Below are 12696 nucleotides of genomic sequence, written 5' to 3'. Positions count from 1 at the left end.
GACACATAATTAACCTTCTCCGAAGACATGCATTTATGAAGTACCTCTCAAAACTACGTGAAAATAATCCTGTGGGTATAGAAAGAGAGAAGACACAATCTTATTTTTCTACATCCACTGTATCCATATCAAAAGGGAAATAGACCATCCAAAGAGTTACACTAACTGCAAACAGAAAAGCAATAATGTCTCTATTTGAAAGAAAGCAATAATGTAGCTGACCTTCCGGCTATGCCTCATGGAAAGCATGCGTCTTCTTGACACACCACTGCACCCATTAAGTACTTTTCTAGTTCTTGAGGTATTTGGCAGTATACATGATTTATTTCCCTGCAAACAATACATGCATATCATAGCAGCAATCAAAAGAAAGAGGGAGAGAGAAAACACAATTATTTTTTGTAAAGTTAGGTAGAGAGGAATTGTGAGTGCAACGGGGCCAACCTCTATCAAGCACCACCAAGTCGGTATGCTTGATGGGATCCTTGCTAAACATCATCCATGGAACAACTTGATTTTTGGAGAAAGAGAGCCTAACAAATAGAGACGCCGGAGCCGCAACTTTGTAGTAATCAGTTACCTCTCAAGCAGCGTCTGAAACAAACTTTGTCATGCTTGGATGGAGACATTGCGATGGAATCAGTCTTAGGATATCGAGATCTGCAGATGAGCATTTAGAACAGATGAATAATAATAAGATATTATAAAGTGAGCAGCTAATGTTCACTTACAAATGGTTTCTTTTGGTCCTTTCGCTTTGTATTATAGAAACGTAGCAACTAGTATCTTATGCTGAACTAACAAGAACACATGCAGATGGGAAAGAAAAGAGTCTAAAACTGCAAGTCATTTATCCTTTTGGAATCATGTGCTTGCATACCAGCCGAATGAAATGAAACATTACTTTCCTTAGAACATGTACATGTGTAATTTTTGTGTTGCTATTGCAGTTTTTTTTTTGTACTTTTGAGAGAATTCAGAGGGCTCTTGGGACTAACACCTTTCTTTTGCTTCATACTCACATAATATCTAAAGAAGAAGATTATATATGTTTCAAATGCAAACAAATATTTTTGTAGTTGCCATATATAGTTGTTCAATTGTGTACTATAACAAATAAAAAAGCCAGATAAGGAGAGGGCATGTACCACTATCTCATGGCCATATGAAAGCAACTAAAGTTCACATGCTAGTTTTTTTCCCTGTAACCCAGAACATAGTCTTAGATAAAGGTGCTATAGAACAAAATCAGATGCAGGTTTGAAGTGAACACATAAAAATTCGTCACTATAAATGTTAACTAACCACTGGTACCTACATGATTAGTACTAATTCAAATGCTTGCTTTGGAGGTAGGACTGAACTTCGGTAAGGGGATTTAAAGAACGATGCTATCAGTCAAAAGGACAAAATCACAATCTAGTGTTGATGGCATGCTCGATTCGACAAGTTGGTGCATGAGCAGAAAGAGTATAAAATCCTAGACCAGATCCTTAATTCTGTAGCAGAACTAATCCGTACAATAATAAATCATGCTATTTTTTTTATTTTTTTGCGTAGATGGCATGGCCAGTAGCGAATTTATATATATACGCAATCGTGATGCAGATTCACACGTTCATCCAAGATTACGACAACTCGCAGGAAAAAATATAAAAATCCTCATGGGGGCGACCGCTGGTGCATACAATGAGATTTGATTTCGTGGCCGCGACGTCGGACCTCAAAGAAGATCGGCTGGTGCTGTCGCACGTCGAGGTAGTTGAGGACAGTATGCCATTTCTCCTCCAGCGCTTGCACCGACAAATCAATTAGTAGCAGTACGGGAGGATTAGATGTATTTCGTCTTCAATTTCCAGGCTTTTATTTGTAAGGAGACGGAAAGTAATTAGAATCCTCCCGTAAAAAGTGATTATAGTCCTTCTCTCTCACATGGGTGGAAGAGGCTGAGTAGACATATCATCTGATGGTTATTTTTCCGTCATTAGTTAATCCTACAGATGGAATTTTCTAACCTCCAGATTTAACATGGAACCACGTGTGGTGCTTACAATTAGTAAATAATAATAATATACCAATTACGCTATTGAGCATGCATCTTTCACAGCAGTACATGCAAGATCAGTACTGCCACTACCTACCCATTAATCGACATACACACACAAAAATCATTCAAAACCACCTAACTAAATATTACAGGCATTAATGATCTTCAAGATTGTTACGAGGCCATAAGAAGTATACTAAAAACTAACTTGGAAGTAGTATATTAAGTTTTATACCTCCATCCAATACCAGCTAATCCTCTTTAACTAAACAAAATCAGACCAAAATTCTTATTGGTTTGTGTCTTTGTCCAAGTATCATGGCAGGGAAATACAATGATGAGTGTTACATTATATCAAGTTATCAACTAACAAAAAAATAGGACATCACATGAATTTACATGTCAGCAATACAATAAGCCATAAGACTTTGGTTTATGCTTGGATAAAAAACATACCTGAATTTTGGATGATTCATGTAAATCCAGAGAGGAAGCCTAGATTGCAACGTTAGCAAGGATAAAGAAACTTCAAGACATGAAAAGGGGAAAGCCTTCACTACTACATGTAGATGTGCCTAAATGCACTGCTATGCGAATTGAACAAAATACAAACCAGGAAAGGTACTACCTCTGTCTAGGTGAATAAGTCATTCGCGTAGTTCTAGGTCATTGATTTGAGGAATTAAATATGTGTTATATGTCATGAAAAGTATATCACTAGATTTCTACACGGATGTAGTTTCCAAATATATATTTTTTGTCACATATAATACATATTTAGATAGTTAAATCGTCGACCTAAAACTACGCGAATTACTTATTCACCGAGACGGAGGTAGTAACTGATTATTCGCATTTTGATCATATTATATTTATTCTTCCAATTTAAGCATATTACACTTTCTAATCTTATTTTTATATTACACAGTGAAAATCATTTGTTCTAAGTAACTACAAAGCAATGCCGGCTGAGAAAAGAAAACTACAACTGAAGACAGATGCAAATTAAGTGCCAAACAAATCTGCCAAGAGAAAAATGAAGGTCCAATAAATGCATATTAGTGCATCGATCCACCCGCAGTTTAAAGTTAGCTTCCCCTAACTAGTATGCTCCTGATCGGTCTACGCAAATCTATCATAACCAACTCGAGAACACACACGCACGCAAACTACGGCCAGCCTGCCGGAAATGAAACGCATGCACGCACGCGAGACACTCGATTGTTTGATAGCAACATGAACATGTCGTTCCTGTTATTCTCTATTGCTTCAACTCACGATGTGATTTACAAGACGGGGTACACATGTATAAATAAAACAAGCTAGCTACCAAATACTATTCGGTGACTAACCCTAGCCCTACACAGATACATGCATGTACCTTGAAAAGGACACACACCATCCAATGGGGGATTAGTCCTGTTTAATTCCAACAACCCGACCTGTTTGTGACATTCACATGCAATGCAGCATGGCCAAAATACAATGTATGCTACATTAGGTAGGGCAAACGGCATCAGGACGATCTGACATTGTTGATTGAGTATTCCACATAAAGCTCAAGGAATTCATGTGAGGCATAATGGAAACTGAATACTTTGGAAGAACACAAGCAAGTAATAGTCTGCTAAATTATAATGAACTGTTATTTACTATTTCTCATAATTTGACTTACATGTTAAGCATGATCATTGAATATATAATGGATAAAATAGAAGGCGAGGAAACATTATATTTAAGCTGTGACACTGTATGCAAAGCGATTACTCTAAGTGCTGATACACATAGGCTATATCCAACAGAGTTCCTAAACAGCCTAAAATTTCCCGGAATACCAAATTATGAGCTCAGGCTGAAAGTAGGACTACCTGTGATGCTACTACATAATATTAATCAAAGTGTTGGGTTATGGTACACGGATGACAACAATATAACTTGGAAGATGTATATCGAAGCACAGATTATCACAGGAACACATGTAGGTGAGAAGGTATATATTCCAAGAATAATAATGTCACTGACTGAATCGGCGTGGCCATTCTTGCTAAAAAGAAGACAATATCCTATATCGGTGTGCTTTGGTATGACAATCAACAAGAGTCAAGGGCAATCTCTAAACAAAGTAGGACTATATCTGCGAAAACAAGTTTACATGCACGGACAACTATATGTGGCTATCCCAAGAGTCACACAAAGAGATAGTCTACGGACAATTGTAGATGATGAAGAAACCAACAAAGATGGTTAATATCAAGAACATAGTGTACAAAGCTTTTTTTTGAAAGGTAAGGTAAAGATGTTAAATCATTGGCATTAGTTCAAAATGCATCTTCCATACTTTTACTGCTTGCTAAATTAGATGGACACGAACACAAACTAAGATTACACATTATCCGTGTATTTGCCTATTATCATTTAGTGGGTATGTATGGGGTGGGGTGCTTAAAAGGGGAGAAGGCAAAAAAAACTAACATTTCCAAAAATACTTTAACCATACGGAACATGGACAATATATATTAGCTGGTATGTTAACTTTATTATAGTCTAAACCGATAGGGCAATCATCACCATGTCATCATATTAAATATGTAGAAGAAGACCTAATGGAATTAACAACTCAGATCTATTTTATACTCTTCCCTCTCATGTGAAAAGGGGAGGTAAGAGGGAGCATGTTAAAAACCTATTTTCAAATTCAGGTATTAAAGTTCAACTACTTTATTGCTCATGCATTGCCATGGAATAAAAAGTCGTCGACAAACCAAGTAAACAATTGATCTAATTCAGACTTATGTGGCTAATGGGATGGCATGGTTTCCCACTTTTTTCCTCCTCGACAGCCATCACTCCTTGCAAGAAGACAACGTGGCATGTTTGTCCCGCCACTTCTTCCCCTCCACTTTCATTATCTTCATCCACCATTGTAGCAATTGTCGTCGCCACAAAAGTGTACCATCTCACCTTACCGACGCTTGGGCACCTTTTTAAACTTCAATCAACCTAGTACACAATACCCCTTGCATTGCCATGGAAGAAAACAATAGTGTTAGAGGAACTGAAGAAATTATTTTCCTACATTCTAAATGTTTGTGTCAATCTTGTCATTTTCCCATGCATGTGATAACCATGACTACAAGGGAATGTTCTGTTTGTATTTTGTTGTGCCCAAGAATTTTGGAGAACACGTTCTTGGTTAGAGTTTTGCACGGGGAAGAGGGCGAGACCTTGGGAGGAGGCCGAGGGAGGAGTCGAGATATATTATTATTCTCCTATTATCTTCACTAATTATATTGACTACACAGATGAAAATTGTAGCCATGGAAACAAGTTAGATCACACTATTCACCAAAGAGACTAACTTTCTTTCACAAAATTATTCTTCTATATTTTGAGTTCCAAAGCTGAGCCTAAAATCAAATACAATGTATTAATGAGAAACATTATTCATCACCCCCTTATCAGATATATCAACTTCTGTTGCAAAGAAGGGAGAGATCATTATAGCTCAACCATGGTAAGAGTAAGAATGTTCATGAGTTACATAGGCACGGGGGCAAGGCGAACCACATGATAGCATTTTTTTCTTTGAAACCAAGTGAAGTGCTATCATGTTTTGACTACAATAGTAGTACTTCATATGCAAGTTTCCGAGCTCTTGCATGAACATCTTTATGTCCTGAGTGACGAAAACATGACAAAATATGTCATATTTACTTGCCAACATAACAATTCCGATCCTCTCTCCCACCCCAATAAATGGTGTCCTCCTTAAGCTAATGCATTTCTCACATGTCACTGTATTACAGTTGTTCATACAATGCATAGAATCAAAAACATCACAGGAGCGTATGAAAGCATTAGTTTTGCACATGATGAAGGAGTTTTGTTTGTTTGAAAATCTTTACATTAGCAAGATGACATATTTTTGCATGTCGTAGAATGTTGCTTCCTGTAGCTTAACCTAAACCTAAAATCACACCAAATAAAATTTTCTGCCGCACTTTTATTTATTGGGGTGGAAACACCAAAAAGGAAAATTAAGCATAATATTCTAGGAGTAACACTTAGATGATGATCAGAACTGGTATGCCAATTGACTGAACCAAGTAAAATAATGTATGCGCTTTGCTACATCTATGGAATTTCTTTATGGAATTAGCCTATAGGAATAAGATGACTCTATTTGATTGGATATCATGGGCCCATGACGAAATTCAGTGGGGTATTAAACAGAAATTACATCAGTAGGTGTGATACTGTAACTACCTGCCTGCAGGTGTAGCATTTTTGCTAATGTATTATGTGAACGAAGCCGTTTCCAATAATAAGTCTTTTGTAATCATATTTTGACTATTATACTACTGAACTTTTTCCAAGATCAGAATTCCTGTTACAGCACTAACCAATAATCAAAGCAATATATGTATGGGGCTTATAACAAAGAGTATGGTTTATAACCCCTCCCTCCCTCCCACCCTCTCTAATTCAGCTTTGACACATAATTGATCTTCACAATTGACCTTCTCGGAAGACATGCATTTAAGAAGTACCTCTCAAAACTACATGAAAATAATCCTGTGATGAGTATAGAAAGAGAGAAGATAGAGTCTTTTTTTCTACATTCATTGCAGCCATATCAAAAGGGGAATAGACCGTCGTAAGAGTTATACTAACTCAAACAAAAAAGCAATAATGTTTCTTTTTGAAAGAAAGCTATAATGTTGCGGACCTTCAGGCCATGCCTCATGGAAAGCATGCATCTTCTTGACACACCAAGACATCCGTTAAGATCTGGTTCTTCAGGTATTTGGCAATATACATGATTGATGTCCCTGCAAACAATACATGTATATCATAGCAGCAATCAAAAGAAACAGGAAGAGAAAAACACGGTAATTTTTTCTAAAGTTAGGTAGAGAGGAATTGTGCGTGCAACAGGACCAAACTCTATCAAGCACCACCAAGTGGGCATGCTTGATGGGCGCCTTGTTAAACATCCTCCATGGAACAACTTGATTTTTGGAGAAAGAGAGGCTAAAAAAGTGGAGACACCGGAGCCACAACTTCTAGTAAGTAATTACCACTCCAGCGGGGTATGAAACAAACTTCGTCATCCTTAGATGGGGGCATTGCGCCGGAGTCAGTGTTGAGGTATCGAGATCTGCAGATGAGCATTTAAAACAGATGAATAATAATAAGATATTAAAGTGAGCAGCTAATGTTCACCTAAAAATGGTTTCTTTTCATTTTTTTTTGCTTTGTATTATAGAAATGTAGCAACTACTCCCTCCGTCCAAAAATAATTGCCTTTGATTTAGTACAACTTGGAACGGAGAGAGTATTATCTTAAGCAGAACTAACAAGAGACCATGCAGATGGGAAAAAAGAGTCTGAATTTGAATGTAATTTATCATTTCTGAATCATTTACTTGCATACCAGCCGAATGAAATAAAAAAATATTACTTTTCTTAGAACAGGTACATGATGTAATTTTTGTGTTGCTATTGCAGTACATTGTGTACTTTTGAGAGAATTCGGAGGGCTCTTGCACTAACACCTTTCTTTTGCTTCATACTCACATAATATCTAAATAAGAAGATTATACATGTTTCAAATGCAAACAAATATTTTTGTAGTTGCCACATATAGTTGTTCAATTGTGTACTATAGAAAATAAAAATAAAAATTTAAAAGCCAGGTAGGAGAGGGCATGTACCACTATCTCATGGCCATATGAAAGCAACTAAAGTTCACATGCTAGCTTTTGTTTTTCTTGTAACCCAGAACATAGTCTTAGGTAAAGGTGCTATAGAACAAAGCCACATGCAGGTTTGAAGTGAACACATAAAAATTCATTACTATAAATGTTAACTAACAACTCGTACCTACTCCCTCCGTTCCTAAATATTTGTCTTTCTAGAGATTTCAACAAGTGACTACATACGGAGCAAAATGAGTGAATCTACACTCTAAAATATGTCTATATACATCCGTATGTGATAGTCCATTTGAAATCTCTAAAAAGACAACTATTTAGGAACGGAGGGAGTATATGATTAGTACTAATTCAACTGCTCGTTTTGGAGCTAGAACTGAACTTTAGTAAGGGGATTTAAAGAACGATGGTATCAATCAAACGGAAAAAAAATCTCAATCAAGTGTTAATGGCATGCCGGATACGACCAGTTGATCCATGAACAAAAAGAGTACACAATCCTAGACCAGAGCCTGAATTCTGTAGCTGAACTAATCCATACAATAATAAGTCGTGCTTTTTTTTGCTTAGATGGCATGGCCAGTAGCAAATGTATATATACATGCAATTGTGACGCAGATTCACACTTTCATCCAAGATTACGACAACTCGCAGGAAAAATTAAAAAAAATCCTCATTGAGGCTACAGAGTCAGACTTGGACTCGAATTGGTGATCCTCGCTATTTGATATCTCCTCTCCTTAGTTCAAGACAAAAAGAAAACTCTGCAAATTCCAATAAAAATACTACTTGGCCAACAAAAACAAGGGGCGCATAGATCTCGAAGTAGACAAAGTTTAGGGTTTGGGAGAGGGGGGTTCATAGACGAGACGGTGGTTGCGGAGAGGAAGCTGTGCGCTGGAGACGAAGGCGCCGGGATCGCTGGAGAGGGCAGCGTCCGGTGGACAGGGAGGCACTGGGTTGGTCGTGGGAGAGGGGTGGGGGCAAGTCGGGGGAGGAGGTGGAGAGTGGAGAATATGCAGCTTCTTTCAGATTTTTGCACTGGCTTAGATCTGTGGGGAATTTCTCCTCCCGATTTTCTCTGTGCGGGTGTAGGGGCGTACGTTTCTGCGTTCGTGGTCCTCGCGCGAGAGGTGAGAGCCGTCCAAAGCATCCTCAAACTTAAACTCACAACGTGTACCAAAAAACACGACTCTCAACTTGGAGCACCTGTCCTCGGGCCCATTTCCCTTTTGTCCATTTCAATCCGTGAGGCCAAATAACGCAGCCCAGCAAAGAGAACATTTGGTCTGCATGTCTATTTTGTGTTCGCTTCGACCTGTTTTTGTTTTAAATTTGGGTCAGATTTGGATCGAAGCACACGTTGTCTCTCGTTTGTCCTTGTCCGACCACTCATCCCACCTTTTTGTTTCTCTGTCTTTCTCCTCAACCACCCACCCATCCATGACTCCATCCACCACACATCCCACCGGCGACAATGGTAGGAGAAGAGCTCCTGCACGTCGAGTGTCGCCACAGCCTCAAGGAGAGCAGCTCCAGCACATCGAGTGCCCCTCTCGCCGCACCGCCTCCCCGGCTTCGCAGCGCGGCGGCTCCACCTCTTCCGCACCGCACAGACCGCCATGGCTTCGGAAGAGCAGTCACAGGCCGCGTCCAGGTACAGGTCGACCACACGGCGACGTCCGTGGCGGCCAGTGTGTCGCTAGGTCTCGGCTCAGCCTGCGCGGCGGGAATCTGTAGCGGTGGGGAGACGCACGGCCTTAAATCGAATCAAATGTGATAATTTTTTTCTCCCGTTGCAACTCTTTTTGCTAGTCTCCTGCCCCATAAAAGCACGAAAGAACAGATCCAACTCATCATCTAAGCCATCTAATCACCAAATCTAAAGGTCCAAAATCATCTAATGTTGAGCACCAACGACGTTGAGCACCGCTGACCACGATCACATCATATCATACCACTTCCTAGTCCAAAACTAACTTTCCCCATCCATGAGGCCACGACCCATACCGCTCCTCACCTCTGTTTTCGTCCCTGTCCCATCCCTGCTCCTCTCCACTGACAGTGTGATACTCTGGGGTGGCTCACCAAGAGGAGCCAGGAAGAAGGCCTGCGAGAAACCCCGCAATGCCTTGCAACAGGGGAGGGGGGGGGGGGCGAAGAAGAAGATAGGGACAATTACATTTGAGCCCCTAGTTGTGTCACACCCGTGTGTTTTGCCCCTAATTTCAAAAAACCCTCATTTCTGTCCAAGCTCGTTTACTCCTCTTATGCTTTTGCCCTTTGACCGTTTGACCGCAACTTTGAAAACTTCATAACTAAATCATACTAACTCAGAAAAATGCAAATAAGATATCAAAATGATCGGAAAAACATCACCTATATGTGCATGTCATTTGCATTCATGACAAAAGTACTAAAAAGTCCCTATCTCAGTTTGAGCTCATATGATGTCTTTTGTCATTAATGCACTTTTTTTCATGAATGCAAATGACATGCACATACAGGTGATGTTTTTCCGAACATTTTGATATCTTATATGCATTTTTCTGAGTTAGTATGAATTCGTTATGAAGTTTTCGAAGTTATAGTCAAACGTTCAAAGGGCAAAAGCATAAGAAGAGCAAACAAGCTCAGGCAGAAACGAGGGTTTTTTGAATTTAGGGGTAAAACACACGGGTGTGACACAACTAGGGGCTCAAATGTAAATGTCCCAAGAAGATAAGTATTGTGCTGCCAACTTGACCTCTAAGTTTGTGCAACGGCAACCCTAGATTGGTTTCCTTCCTGTATAAAACCCTAGCCTCCTCGAGTATATAAGGGGAGGCTAGGGAACTATCATTCCCATTTACTCCCATAGAAACAACTCTCAGTAGTCATCTTATACACACCATTGTAATCCCTTGCACGAGGTATCCCTTCACCATGAATAAAAACACGAGCAGGATGTAGGGTATTACTCTCCGGGGCCCGAACTTGGGTAAAAACCCCGTGCGACTTCCGTTCTGAGACTTCCAGCTACGCCAAGAACCCTACTAAGGGATCTCACAGTTTTTTGTACCGTTAGTTGGTGCACTAGCCATGGGTTGCACCGGGTGGAGACCGATCTCAGATACGATCTTCCCTACCCTCCGTCGATCTCCCATCATGGCAGAGCCTCACCTTTGGCTCACTCACTTTTACTGTTGCCAAGGTGGGCCGCGTTAACATCAACCAGTCAGCCCACATTGTCTACATGATCTACATCCATGTCATGGCCTTTACCACCAACGACCACAAAGACCTCCGTGTGTACTTGCCACCGGTCCAGCAGATCACGCAGACACATTTGTCATCAACAACGGCATCTTTGCCGCCAACCCTCTGACTCCAAGGATGGCGGCACACCAATAGCCCGGGTACTCCCAACCTTGGCGTTGAGGGCTAGGTGTTGCGATGACTCCGCGTGTTTCCATCAGCCCACCCCAACCTAACACTTCGTCGCCATGGTCTCTGCGGCAACTTCCTCATCACGCACACACCAAAGAACCGCATCACCTACTGCTCTGACTCAAAAGAGGGAACCAACCTAGTTGACGTCATTTCACTCTCAGATAGTGAAAGTGACGAGGGCGGGATAATGTCCCTCATGAGGATTGCGAGCTACTCAGTAGAGCTTCATGAAAAAGAAAACACCCCTGCTTCGCCCTCCTCTGGCGACACAGGGGGCGACTCCCTCAAGCACCGCCAGGCCCTCTTCCTTCCCCTTCACATCTCGCCACTGCCAGAGGCGCTCCACCAGCGAAGCCCGAGCAGGCTCCAGTGAGGTGGCGGCAGGGCCTTTCCTTGGGCATCCTCTCTTCTTCTCCCATCCTCGCTAGGTGTGGCATTGTGCGGCAGCGCGCCCGATCTACCAGGTCCTACAACGGGTATTAGCAGCGGTCCACAACCGGCTGCTAGCAGGGGTCGATGTCTTCGTGGTGGCCCAGGCACATGGTGGGGAGGTCGTGGGGTCGGCCAGGGCTGACGGCTAGATCTGAGTGTCGTGAGCTTTTGAGTTCTTCCCTTAGCATGGCGGGGGGATGGTTGGTGGTGGCGTGGCGTGGCGGCTTCGCGGGCCTGTGTCACGGATCTGGTGCAGTCGGCAGCCATGGTGCTAGTGGCGCGTGTGCGTGCCCGGCGGCTCCGACGCTTGGAGATCGTCGGACGGCGCGGGTTGAGGCAGTGGCCCGGAGTGGCTACTGCTCCGGCCGTGGGTGGATCCACGGGATCTTGGCAGGTTAGCTGCGGCGGCGGTTCGCATGTTTCGGCGTTGGCTCATCCGTGGCGGCTTTTGCACGGTGCTGTAGGACCAAGCTTGTCTCGCGCCTAGCGGCAGGACCATGATCATCTCCTGTCCAGAGGTAGGACCGAGCTCGTCTCGCGCCCGATGCTCCAGGACAGGTCGATGGAGGCCAGTTTTGGCCGGCCTATTGGGTCTCAGTGATGGTGGCCACCCAGGGGCGTGAGAGGCGGGATCTTTCCACTCGTCTCTTTGGTTGGGGTAGCGACGGCTCTCGGGTGAGGTGGTGTCAAGGTATTGGATGTCGGTGCGGCGGCCGTGGTGATGGTACCGCGGTGCTCATGGGCAGAGCCCGTGGTTCAGTGCTTCCCGGAGGCCATGGCCGTGTGGGTGGCATGGTAGCTGCGGTGTGACGTTCGGTGGCGATGAGTGTTGGCCGGGGTGAAAACATATTCTATCTTCGTACGGACCAGCGGATCAGACAGCCGCGAGGCTCCAGTGTCATGGCTATCATTGCCCATCATGTTCCTCCAGGGGAAACTCTGATCCTCGGATCAGACAGCCGCGAGGCTCCAGTGTAGTAACCTTCTTGTAGGCGCCACCTTGGAGCCCACGGTTCGTCGTATGCGGCTTCATCTCTTCGCGGGGGCTTGTTCACGGTTGAAGCCCCT

The sequence above is a fragment of the Triticum dicoccoides genome, chromosome 6B, assembly GCF_002162155.2.
Source record: "Triticum dicoccoides isolate Atlit2015 ecotype Zavitan chromosome 6B, WEW_v2.0, whole genome shotgun sequence".
Classification (NCBI taxonomy): Eukaryota; Viridiplantae; Streptophyta; class Magnoliopsida; order Poales; family Poaceae; genus Triticum; species Triticum dicoccoides.
This window is presented reverse-complemented; position numbering follows the sequence as displayed.